The following is a 14,575-nucleotide window of genomic DNA, read 5'->3' on the forward strand; positions in this document are numbered from 1 at the left end:
TGGCTCATATGAAGGGATAATAAACACCTAAACCCACTTAGTATAGGGCCCAATGGTCACTCCCAACTTGGGGGAATCATGAAAAAGGTAGTTATAGAATAAGGGGATATACAAGGAAATTAATATATATATATTAAAAAGAAAAGATAATAGTAGACATGGGCTCATAACATCCACATTTTACCCACAAAGACCTAACAATCTAAATCCCTCTTTCCTTAACAAGCCTACACTCACATGCAATCTAGTTCTAATGTATATACAGATGGATAAGAATCCTTTGAGGGTTTAATGTCAACCTTCTCCATGGTAGAGGATATTTGTGCCATTACTAGCACATAAGATATCCCAACTAATAAAGGAGTTGAGGTTGATGATGGAGGAATGGAAGGCTCCGTCACAAGTGACCTTCCTGTTCTTCCCCTAAAAGAATTTGGGGGAGTAGGTGGTTCATTTAAATGATGAGTAGTTAGTACCAAGAGAAATTATAAAATTTTATTAGGTTTCCTATCCTAGAAATAGATAGAAAGGAGAGCCACGTCTTTAATATTAATGAGGATGGTGGGAGACGACTTCACCCTAGGCTTTACAACATGGTTTCCTTTCCTTTTTCCATGTTATACATGCATAGAACAATGAAGGACATTGCAAGAGTTTTCATAAGATTAAAATGATGGAGGGTATTTCCCATGGGATACATATTTTTCTTGATCACCTTATGAAGAATAGGTAGAGGATAAATCACATTGAGACTCATGAGAGGGCTAAGTAGAGGAAGGTTCTACAAATCTTATGCTCATCTCCCCACCTTTATATTCTTGATATGTAGGTAATGTGACATCTTATTAGGCGTGTAAGATCCTTGTTAGAATATGCTAGAAATGGTTGATGTTTAATTACCTACACATATAACATGATGATATCTAATGGCTTGGATAATGTGTTTAGTCTCTTCATTGAAGAACTTCAGGGATTTGTAGGTGGACTATTATGTGACTCTTCTATAAACTATATAAAATTTCATCAAACCTTGGATCATTCTTCTTGTATGCTTCCATATATGGATCTACCTCAAGTTTTTGGGATTCCTTCACGGGACCTAGCTTTGGTACTAATTTCAGGAAATAAGGTAGAGAATAATAGGGGGGAGGGGGTGGGTCAGTTTCTCCTTAAATTCTAACACTTCCAAACCTTATGTCTTGAAAGCCTTATGTACCAAAATCATCATTAATAGTTTGTAATGTATTAAATATGTAAATGAAAACCATAAATCCAAAATATATAACTCAAATATTTTAATCATGTAAACCCAAAATCAGGTAAAATCCAAAGTGGGACTTAAAGCCACAATAAGAGTAATACATTTTATTGTGGATACCTAGTTTAAACCTAAAAATGTTTGACTCAAGGATCACTCTAAATATAAAAAAGACTTCCCTTGGTCACACATGGATTATCAGAGTGATCGATCCTAGGGGAAGTAAGGAAAGTGTATCATGTGTTTTTATCATGATGTAACACTCGTTATATTTTATGTTATTTAAGAAATTTACAAATAGGACCTTCTTCATAATGATGTCAACTTAGCATGTGGGGTCTACCAAGGCTCTCCTAATATAAATATCATTGATATCAATCAAGACACAAAGAGGATAAGGATCTCCCTTATATGTTTTATCTAGATGGGTAAAGGAGATTGTCATTTCAAATAAGGTATTAGTCTAATTGTAGGTTTAAGCTCTACTATGGTTTTCAACCTAGTTTGTGTTTGCACAATAAAATATTTATGTTATGTATTATTGGTGATTTATGATATGTGTTTATATGCTTAATTCATCACAAATAAATAATGATAATTTTGGAGCATAAGGGTTTCAAGGTTTAAGGTGTTAATTATTTAAGGCATTATATTTTTAGAAGCAATTAATTCACCCCACACTACCTTTATTGCTTGATGCATTGTTTCCTATAGATAAGAGTGATAATATGCTATCAAGGTTCAAGTAAAAGGTGAAATGGCTACCCTAAGAAAGATAGGATCCCAAGTGAGAGTGACAAAGCCAAAGTGTGATCTTGAGAACTTTAATAATGGTGAAAACATATAATATGGTGTATAAAGCATGAAAAAGATGATACATGGAGAGTCAAGAAGTCTAGAGAATGAAAATGACCAAGCCAGAAAACCTAGTTAAGGAAAAAGGAAGGGTTTAAAACCTATTCAAATTTAATCTCATGGGGATCATCCAATTATTTGGGTTTTATGAGCAAATATTGATATATCATAACACTCCAATAAGAACTTGCATGCCTATAGATTTATAGATGTTAGTGCATAATGTGGATGTTATTTCAACATGCACGTGACCAAAATTGATGCAAGATCATCTTGGATGTAAGAGCAATCCTGCATCATTCAAAAATATTTTACTTTTTAGTCTTTTCTATTTTAATAAGGACTAGTAGATAGGGTCGTTACTATTTATGGGAACTTTCTATTTTTAGTAAGTTTTTAATATGAGATCAAAATGTTCTCATTTTCTATAGGAAGGTTCATTTTAGAGTTATAAGGCTACCATAAAGTCTCATTGCTCTAGCTTAAGTATCAAAGAAGTTATTGCAGATTTTTGGTAGAAGCATTTGTACAAAAATCTTTAGGCTCACCATTGGAGGACTTAGAGTGCCTAGATGAGGTCTAAAAACTCAACAAAAGGGAACTTGCATTGTTTTGTGTAGATTAGGAGATGACATTTCTGAAAAGTGCTTATTCAATCAGAGCAATGGTTTGAGAGTTATGGGCTTCCAAAGTTGGGCTACCCAAAATATCTAAAATAGTTATCAAAGATGTATCTGGCTGACTTTATATGTTTTTTTAGGGTCTATTGGCTCTAGGTATTAAGTGTCAATGTCTAGAACCTTCTCGAGTGGCATAAAATTTCCTATTTAAGCTTGTCTTGCTAATTACTGTAATGAGGGTGCCCATGTAGGTTAGCATATTATACTTGTGAATTATGTAATTCCACATTTGCAACACAAATAATAAATCCATATTTTGTTCTCTCATTTGCTATTATTTATTTGTTTTTGTTATGTGGTTATGGTATTTAGAGGAGCACCCTTCATCAAGTGGTATGAGAGCTAGAGTTCTTGAGTGTGTGGACAAATCATCGACTATGAGGCAATTTTCCCAAGATTATGGTTTGGATTGAGTGTATAAACAAATTTCCTATTGTGAGGCAATTTGCACTAGGGTTTTAGTGGAAGCATGAAAAATGTCTCCACAAAGAGAGTGTGGTGGAAGAGCTATAGGTGTTACACTTGAGGGTTTCCAAGCCCTCCAAAGACAAATGCAAGTATTGGAAGAACAAATGCATAAAAGAATAAATCTTCTCATAAGAGATGAAATTGAGGATGAGGACAAAGTACAAGAAAATTCCAAAGTATAGGCAGTTCTAAACCTAAAGGAAGAGAGGCTTTTTAGGGCCATCGCCAAGATTGGAAAAAGACCCAAATTTGAGGTTCCCACATTTTCAAGAAATCTTAACCTAGAGGAGATGATCGATTGGATCAATGAACTAGAGGAGTACTTTGAATATGAAGATATTGAGTATCCAAATCAAACCTAAAGGGACATGCAAAGATCTGGTGACATGAGGTTCAGTTAGAGCGAAATACAAAGGGAAAGGAAAAATCACCAGATGGGATCAGATGATAGATAAAAGGAAGTGAAAATTCATTCTCATGTATTATGACCTTGATGTGTTGAAGAAAATGCAAGGGTTGAAGCAAGTGGGAAAATCTATTCAAGAGTATACCGAAGAGTTCTACCGAGTTCTCATTATAACTAACCATGTAGAAGCTGATAAGGAGAAAGTGGCCCATTATCTACATGGGTTAAGGCCAAGTATTTAGGATGAGTTGTGTCTAGTTCAAATAGATAGTGTTGAGGAGGAATACCAATTTTCCCTAAGAGTTGAGGAGAAATTGAGTAAGAAGTTTGACAACAAGAATAGTGGAAGAGGTCATAGCAGAAAATCTGGCAAAGGATCTTATAGAGGCTATAATGATGATCAAAAGAACAAGGATAAGGCTAGAAGTAATAGTTATAACTATAGGGGAAATGATTCCAATCATTTTCATGATCAGAACAATAGAGATAAGAGAGGAAGAGGCAAAGGTAGAGGACAAGGATTTGGAAGAGGAGGCTTTCGTGGAAAATGTTTTCACTATGGAGAAGAAGGGCATAGAGCATTTGAATGTTTCTAGTGCCAAGGAAGGATAGATCAAAAAAAATAAGGCCAAGCTAGAGTTGTACATGTTGATGAAGATGCTAGATCCTCACATTCTAAAGATGCTGAAAAAGAAGTCCTAGTTAACAAAAGAGTCTTGCTGAGTGGTGAGAATGAACCTGATCAAAGAAGGAGCTTGTTTTGCACAAGGTGCAAATGTGAAGATAAGTTTTGTGATGTGATCATTAATGGTGGAATTATTTACACCTTTTTGTCAGAAATGATGGTCACCAAGGTGAAGCTAAAGAGACAGAAACACCCATGTCCACACCGTATTACTTGGGTGCAAGATGACCACAAGGTCATGGTCAATGAGAAGTGCTCAATGAAGTTAAAGATTGGAAGCTACTAGGATGATGTACTTTGTGATATCATACCTATGGACATATGTCAAATATATGTTGAAGCCATTGAAGGAGAAAGAAGAAAAGGATTGTAGTGCTACTAGAATATGTTTTGTTGATAGAAAAGAGTTTCTCAAAGGTATGAAGCATGAGCATATGTGTTTTTTTATAATTCCTAAAGATAGTAAAGAAGAAGTAGAGGAGGTGCCTGCAACAGTTGTAGATATGTTGGGAGAATTTTCTATTATTGTATCAGATAATGTACCTGATGGATTACCCCCAATGAGGAAGATCAATCACTAAATGGATTTGGTTCCAAGAACTAGTGTTCCAAACAAGGCATCGCACAAAATGACACCAGTAGAAAGTGAAGAGTTGAATAGATAAGTTCATGAGTTGTTGCAAAAGGGGTTGATTTGAGAGAGGTTGAGTCCATGTTCTGTACTGATAGTATTAGCACCAAGAAAGAATGGATAATGGAGGATGTGCATAGATTCTAATGCTATATACAAGATCACAATCAAGTACAAATTTCTATTGCCAAGGATGGATGATATTATGGATTGTTTGAGTGGAGCTGAGTATTTCACAAAGATAGATGTGAAGAGTGGGTACCATCAGATTCATATTAGAGAAGATGATTAGTGGAAGACTACTTTCAAGACAAAAGAAGGATTGTATGAGTGGTTAGTCATGCCTTTTAGGCTAACCAATGTACTAAGCACTTTCATGTGCCTCATGAATGAGGTACTGAAGGAGTTTTTTGGTAAGTTTGTGATTGTTTACCTAGATGATATTTTGATCTTTAGTAAGAAATTGGAGGAGCATTTGATCCATATTCACAAGGTGTTTGACAAGTTGAGGGAAGAATGATAAACTTGAAGAATTGTAGTTTTGTAAAGGAGTTGGTGTACCTAGGATTTGTAGTTTTAGAAGAAGGTATAAAAATGGACCCAAAGAAAATGAAGGTTATTCTTGAATGGCCTACTCCAAGGAGTGCAATAGAGGTAAGATCTTTTCATGAACTGGATAGTTTTTACAAAAAAATTATAAGAGGTTTTAGCAGTATTTGTGGACCCTTGATTGAAACGATGAGACAAGATAGAAAAGAGTTTAAGTGTATTGATGTAGGAGCAGATAAGAGTTTTAATCCATTGAAACAAAAAGTTAGTAAGTAGCCTATTTTAGCAATTCCTAATTTTAACAAGGTGTTTCAAGTAGTTTGTGATGCTAGTGGTACTGCAATAGGAGATGTTATGAGCCAGGTAGGTAGACTTGTTGCTTACTTTAGTGAGATATTGAATGATGCCAAAAGAAAATATTTTATTTATGATCAAAAATTTTATGCTATAGTTCAAGCATTGAAGAAGTGGAGTCACTATCTTCTTCCTAAGGAGTTTGTTTTGTATACTAATCATCAAGCTTTGCAATATTTGAATAGTCAAGGAAAATTGAACCACAGGCATTTAAAGTGGGCTGAGTTTTTGCAAAGTAATACATTTTTTTTGAAACATAGGAGTGGGAAGTCTAAAAAAGTTGTAGATTCTCTTAGTAGAAGACAACCTTTACTCAGAAAAATACAGATAGAGGTATTTTGGTTCAAGGAATGCAGTACTTTGTATCAAGATGATTCTGATTAAATAGTGAAGCATGGAAGGGTTATACAAAACCTATTACACTTGATAGGACAAAGTAGTTAGATTTCATGATCTAGGATAGTATGTTGTTCAAAGGAAGCCATTTGTGCAATCCCAAAAGTTCAATGAGAGAGAATCTCATCAAGGAGAAGCATAGGGGAGGATTGATTGGACATTTTGGTAGAGATAAGACCATATCTTTGGTTGTTGAGAATTATTATTGGCCATAGTTGTAGCAAGATGTAAAGATGTTCGAACAAAGTTGTAGAGTATGTTAAATGGTGAAAGGAGTGAAGTAGAATACAAGGTTGTATTAGCCATTACATATACTAGAGAAGCTGTGGGAGGATGTTAGCATGGATTTTATTCTTAGATTACCAAGGACTCATCATGGGCATGATTCTATTTTTTTGGTGCTTGAAAGGTTTTCAAAGATGACACATTTTATTCCTTGCAAGAAGACTAGTGATATTGTTCATGTAGCAGAGTTGTTTTTTAGACAAGTGGTAAGACTACATGGTCTACCAAAGAGTATAGTTTCAAATCAAGATACCAAATTTTTTGGGTATTTTTGGCATACATTGTGGAAGAAGTTGAAGACAGATTTGAAGTTGAGTTCATCACATCATCGACAGACTAATGGATAGACAAAAGTTGTGAATCACAGTTTGGGAAACTTGTTGAGATGGTTAGTTGGAGATAAACTAAAAGGATGGGATATGATTTTACCATATGAAAAAATTGCATATAATAATTTTATAAACATGAGTACTAGTAAATCAACATTCCATATTTTATATGGAAGTAGTCCCATAAATGCTTATGAATTGAGGAAGTTGGAAAAAGGAGAGATAAGTAGTGCAGAAGCAGAAGAATTTGCTAGACATTTGAAGAACATCCATGAGGAGATAATGAAGCACATCATAAATATGAACAAATAGTATAAGGCTAAGGAAGATGTGAAAAGGAGGTATAAGGAATTTCATATTGGAGATGAAGTCATGGTTCATTTGAGAAAGGAGTGTTTTCCAGTGGGTACATATAATAAGCTAAAGATGAAGAAGTTTGGTCTGTGCAAGTTAGTGCAAAGGCACGATTTTGGAAATGATTATGAAGTGGATTTGCCTACTAAATTGAATATTTTTCCACTATTAATATTTTATATTAGACAAAGTATTATGAAGGAGATGATGGAGATGAAATTGCAGAAGCGTAGTGGAGTATTCTAGCAAGTAGTTTAGCTACAAAGGAGATTGAGGAGATATTGGATAGTTGTTTTGGAAAAAGTACCAAGAACATAACTTATGAGGAATATCTGGTCAAATGAAAAGGGAGGCCAATAGAGGATTCATCATGGATAGCAAAGGAGGAGGTTAACCATCTTGGTTTTCCTCTAAACACCTGGAACATGATAGGATCACTCTCAAATTACCTCAGGTGTTTGATGCAGGAGCATCCTGGGTGTAAGAGAAATCTTGCATCACCCAAAAATATTTTTCTTTTTAGTCTTTTCTATTATAATAAGGGCTAGTAGACAGGGTGGTTACTATTTATGGGAACTTTCTATTTTTAGTAAGTTTTTCATACGACCTCATAATGTTATTATTTTCTATAGGAAGGTTCATTTTAGAGTTATAAGGCTACCAAAAAATTCTCATTGCTCTAGCTTAAGTATTAGAGAAGTTATTATGGATTTTTGATGGAAAAATTTGCAAAAAAATCTTTAGGCTCACCATTAGAGGCCTTAGAGTGCCTAGATGAAGTCTGAAAACTCAATGAAAGGTGGCTTGCGCTATTCTAAGCCTATAGATTAGGAGCTAGTGTTTCAAAAAAAGTTGTTATAATAGCCCATTGGAGCAATGGTTTGAGAGCTATGGCCTTCCAAAGTTTGGCTACTTGAAATATCTAAAATAATTGTCAAAGATGTATCTGGCTAACTCTATATGTTTTGTTAGGGTTTGTTGGTCCTAGATATTAAGCTAGTTCAACTACAAAGGTGATTGAAGAGATACTAGATAGTCATGTTGGAAAAAGTACCAAGAATAGAGCTTATGAGGAATATTTAGTCAAATAAAAAGAGAGGCCAGTAGAGGATTCATCATGGATAGCAAAGGAGGAGGTTAGCCATCTTGGTTTTCCTCTGAACACTTGAGATGTGATAGGGTCACCTCTCAAATTACCTCGGGTGTCTAATGCAGGAGCATCCTAGGTGTAAGAGAAATCTTGCATCACCCAAATTTTTTTTCTTTTCAGTCTTTTCTATTTTAATAAGAGCTAGTAGACAGGGTGGTTACTATTTATGGAAACTTGCTATTTTTAGTAAGTTTTTCATATAAACTTAGACTGTTCTCATTTTCTATAGGAAGGTTCATTTTAGAGTTATAAGGCTACCATAAAAATTTCATTGCTCCAGCTTAAGTATCAGAGAAGTTATTGCAGATATTTGGTAGAAAAATTTGCAAAAAAAATTTCATGCTCACTGTTGGAGGCCTTAGAGCGCCTGGATGAAATTTGAAAAATTGATGAAAGAATGCTTGCACTATTCCAAGCCTGTAGATTAGGAGTTGGCATTTCCAAAAGGTTTTTATAATAACTAATCAGAGCAACGGTTCAAGAGTTATGGCCTTCTGAAGTTTGGCTACCGAAAACATCTAAAATAATTGTCAAAGATGTATCTAGCTGACTCTATATGTTTTTTTAGGGTTTTTCGATCCTAGGTATTAAGTTTCAATGTCTAGAACCTTCTTGGGCAGCACAAAATTTCCTATTTAAGAAAGGCTCAAACATTGTTTAGGATAGCTTTGGATGATAGTTCACAACCTGTCTTGCTGATTACTATAATGAAGGCACCCATGTGGGTTAGTGTAGGGCCCATTTGCAGTTGCACCAAAAGCCATGACTATTAGTGAACATGGAACACCACATAATTAACCACCTGTGGGCAGGGGAGCGCATTGCATCACCCAACAATCTCCCCCTCGACGCACATACCAGGTGCTTACATGGGTCGGGAAGGCACCGGGGAGATTTGAACCCATGACCAAGCCAAAACTAGGCTCTGATACCAATTGTAGGGCCCATTTGCCGTTGCACCAAAAGCCATGACTATTAGTGAACATGGAACACCACATAATTAACCACCTGTGGGCAGGGGAGCGCGTTGCGTCACCCAACAATTAGTATATTGTACTTGTGAATTCTTTAATTCATCATTGTGGCAAAAATAAGAAGTCCATATTTTGTTCTTGCATTTGCTATTGTTTCTTTGTTTCTATTATGTGGTTATGGTATTAAGGGGAGCACGCTTCATAAAAAACCATTAGGGTTGTGTGGAAATAATATTAGAGTGAGTTGTGAGTTGAGTAATGATGGTAGATGATGGGAACTGAATATAAATTGAGTCTTAGGATAAGGAAGGGAAATGCAACAATGTCACTTTACATAAGGGTGTAAATTTTAGTTTATTATAGTACCACCCTACCAAAATAAAAAAATTGATATCTTCAAAAAAAAGACTTGATATTTCCATGAAACTTTGTTTTTAGGAGTATTTATTCAAAATGAGCCTCTAGTGAAGGAATTTGAACAATCCATTCTTAAATGAATAACTTACTAAAATAGAAAAGTTGCCCAAAGATAGCCCTTATTTAAAAACTAGACAAATTATTTTTGGTGATGCAATATTTCTCTTATAGGCCATATGCTTTTGATATGATAGATTGAATCCTTCACAGTTCTCCATGTAAATTTATTCTTTCATTTATCCATTTTGGAATGTCGGTTTCACATCCATCTGGTAAACCTTAAAGTCCATATGTGTTGTAAAATCCAAAAATGTCTTGATTGCTCCATTCTTGACATAGGAGAATAAGTCACCTCAAATCAATTCCTTCCACCAAAGTATAACCTTTTCATACAATTTTTTTCTTATTTGACACTATAGGTCCATATTCATCCATTTCTTTTTTCTATAATATTCATTTATTTCTAAATACATTCTTGTTAAATAGTCATGGGACTTTGTGTGGAGGCACCCAAATAAGGAGATGATCAAGTGAAGGCATCAAGCATTGATCAGTTACGTTTAGATATCCTATTGTTCCTTAAAATACTTTAGTAACAATCAAACTTCATAATCCCAAATAGTGATGACTTTTTGATCTTATTCAACTTCATAATTAATTCTTATAGCTAATATATTTCTAACTATTAACTCAGTATTTCTATTATTATGGAGCATCATCAATTAATTTTATCTTTTACCAAATTTAATTAATAATTAAATATCATGAAAAATCAAATTGTAACACTTAATAATTTATACATTTGACACAATAATTGTGGAAACCTTGTACAGGGAAAAGCCATTTGGGACCGACAATCCAAATAATTTCACTCTTCTAAAGTGAGCTCTGCTAGGAGCCAACCTTGTTAAAGGTTTACATACATATTATTAATGTGACCTACTAGAGGATTTTATCCAAAATATCATCTAGAGCTTATCACACCTTGATCCTATCTAAAGCGCGACCTTCTCTAAAGGACTTACAAACATTTGTAATTGATCTTACCGTATAGGATTTCATAGACTTTTAAGGTTCACTCGATTAAGAGATTTTTCTAGTACAATTGTTAGAAATTAACAGTTTAAATAGTCTATTAGATTTAGAATTACCTTGCTTGTTTAGATATCTATTCTTCTCGGTCTCTTTATTATCTCTTCCTTCTCACTCATTTGCTCCTTTACTCTTACACTTTACACTTAACTCTACTTGATCTTCCTTCTACTCTACTTGGTTCACCTTTCTTATTTCAGCTTCAAAAAATCTGGACTTTGATTTGATTTCTCCAACAATTTCTCCAACTATTAGCAACCAAAAACTTTCTTAATCATCTCCTTAAGTAGTAATCTCTTTTCTTCCAAATTCTTCCAGGTTTCACCACTTAAACACATCTATAGATCTCAAATTCATTGCATTTAGTTACTTCAAAAATACATTTTTTATATCAAATTGTGATAATCCTTATCCTTATTTAGTCTCCATCATTCACTCTTTATTGTAGTCATAAATCTTATAATAAACCTTTATGTTAACCTTTTGAACATCTTGAACATTCTTTATTTTCACCAAAAGTTGGTCTTAGATTCCATCCTTCATTACTTGTTCCTCCATCTCATACTTTGTGAACATTACATTCCACTTTTAAATGCATCACTTTCTTAACACTAAAATTACTTACATAACATTGAGCTTAACTTGCTTTTCCAACTTCTCAGTGACAAGTATAGTCACTTGGTTAACTTTTTCTTCCTTCTTTCACCTTTTTTACACCTTGTTACTTAGCGTAGATTGTCTAGATCATTACATTAGAATATTACATGATTATAAAATAATAATAATAAACATTACATTATCAATTTCTAACTCATTCAAGTGCCCATTGAATACTATACAACTCAATACTTTATCTCGTCAACATACTTTTTGCAAATCCTCTTTATCAATCAAATGATATGACACTCTACTAAATTAACATAATGTCTATCCAGATAATACTTGAAAACATGCCAACATGCCAACTAATATGAATCTTTCACCTACATTTATAGCATTATTAGTTACTTCATCAATTGGGGCTAATAATCCCCCCCCTTTGGCATTGATGGAAACACATAAACATATGATATAAAATTAAAAAATATTACATAAGATATTCAAATGTATGCATTGACAACAATACAACTATTCATCTACCGAACTTCATTTAGGTTTTCTGCACTAGATTTCATCATTAGTTGTACCTGATCTATATCTTAATAGTAATAATCTTCAATATTTCTCCCCATTAGGATATGATCTTCTTTTGTTCAACAACATTATCATATACTTCATTCTTCTTTGACAATAATATTTTCTCATTCACTTACTCCCTTTGCATGTTCTCCCCACACTCAATCTTTCTCTCCCCCTTTTCTTGTTCTTCTCCTATTTTAACTAATCTTTGATAGCTATGCCAAAGGTAACTATACGTTCCAATCTGAACCTTATAAAACCTTATAGTTATCCTTGCACCTGATGCGTATTGTTTGTATTAGTTTCATCACATCCATTCTCAAAACTTTAGGAAACAACTACTAAAGAGTGAACTCTTGCATCAACTCCACAAAGATATATTTTTTCAACTATGAATTAATGCAACATGCATCTTTACTTAGTGAATTATGGATAGGGGAAAGACCCCCTACTTACCTCTTAGATACTCAAAAGTATCCTTAGGAAATGGCTTAGTAAATATGTCTACACTTTTCTCTTTAGACTTCACATATTCAATCCTAACTTGTTTCTCTTGTACTTTCTCCTTAAGTAGTGATACTTAATTGATATATTCTTTGTCTTTGCATGCATCATAGATTTTGATATATTTATTGTACTAGTGTTATCACAATAAATAGTAATAGACTCAATTATCTCTTCTTACATACCTTCCAATAGTTTCTTAATCCAAATTATTTGAACAATTAATTGCAACAACAACATACTTAATTTCAACAATAGATTGTAAAATGCAACACTATTTATTGCTCAAGCATGTAATTAGTCTTTCTCCAAAAAAGAAAGCTCCACCACTTGTGATTTTTCTATCATCCATATTACCATCCCAATCAAAATTAGTATAGACTCTAAGAGTAAAGTTATCATCTTTTTTATATCATATTCTAAAATCTTTAGTTCCATTTAAATATCTGAATATCTTATTCACAACAATCATGTATGTTTCCTTTTGATTAGATGAAAACCTTGCAAAAATTCCAATAGCATGTGCAATATCAAGTCTATTATGCACAACATACTGTAATTATTTAATCATTAATTTTTATTATATGTCATTTACCTCTATAGTAGTATCTTCTTTTGATAATTTGACTCCAGTCACCATAGGTGTACTTATTAATATTCATCCATTCCAAATATTTTCAATATTTCTTTTACATGCTTAGATTGAGTCACATATATACCATTCTTTATTTGATGAACTTGTAAGCCAATGAAAATTTTGATCTAACCAAACATAGACATCTCAAATTCTTTACTTATTTGATCAGAAAATGTCTTACATAAAATATCATTTTTATTGAATATAATGTCATCCACAAAAAATTTAGAAATCAACACCATATTGTTAGATTCACATTTCAAATACATATTATTGTTACCACTTGTTCTAGAAAATTCAATCTTAATCAAATAATAATGTAACATTTCATACCATGCTCTTGATACTTGTTTCAGTCCATACAATGCCTTATTCAATTAATAATCCATGTTTCTCTTATCAGATTCAATAAATCCTTCTAGTTATTCAATTTATAATTCTTCTTTAAGTATTCCATTCAAAGGTGCAAATTTGACATCCATTTGATATAGTTTAAAATTCTTGTAGGTACCATAGGCCAACAATGTTCTTACTCTTTCTAAACTTGCTACAGGTGAAAAATTCTCACCATAATCTATTACTTCTTCTTGTGCATAACCTTTTCAAACCAGTCTTGCCTTGTTTCTCACCACTTCTCCATTTTCATTTAACTTCTTTTTGAAAATCCACTTTATTCCTATCATATTCTTGTCTATAGGGCTTCATACTAGAGTCCATGTTTTTTTTCCTTCTCTATTTGATCAACCTCTTCATTCATAACATTTATCCAATCTCCCTTTTCAAGTGCAACCTTAATTGTTCTAGGTTCAAATTTAGCTATCAAACATGTATTGTCTCTTAACTTACTTCTTGTCAACACTTCAACACATATTTCTCCAATTATTTATTTAGGCGAATGATTCTTTCTCACATGTTTAGCTATTACATGTTTAGATCTATGATTCTCAACATTATTCTCACTTAGTTGGGGTTTAGCTTCATGTTAGAGTTGTATTGTTTGATGGTCAGGTAAGGTAGTTTGTAACTTGGGTAATACTATTTGATGCTCGCTAGTGCTTTTTTGTAACTCATGTAGTATTTCTGGTGCATCTTCATATACATACACAAACTTATTATAATATTTAGGTTCCTTTGTAATTTCAACATTGTTCTTGTCTACAAACTCATTGATTCTCACATTGCACTTTCTATCATTTTGTTAGTAGCTTTGTTGAATCATTTATAAGCTTTTCTCTTAGATGAATAGACAAGAAAATAACCTTCATCTCCTTTTGAATCAAATTTACCATTCCTTGCATCCTTATGAATGTAACACCTACTTTCAAATATCTTGAAATAACTTACATTAGGTGTATGACCATGCCAAAGTTTA

Source organism: Cupressus sempervirens, chromosome 8, assembly GCF_028749045.1.
Source record: "Cupressus sempervirens isolate cs-2001-9-10 chromosome 8, ASM2874904v1, whole genome shotgun sequence".
Classification (NCBI taxonomy): Eukaryota; Viridiplantae; Streptophyta; class Pinopsida; order Cupressales; family Cupressaceae; genus Cupressus; species Cupressus sempervirens.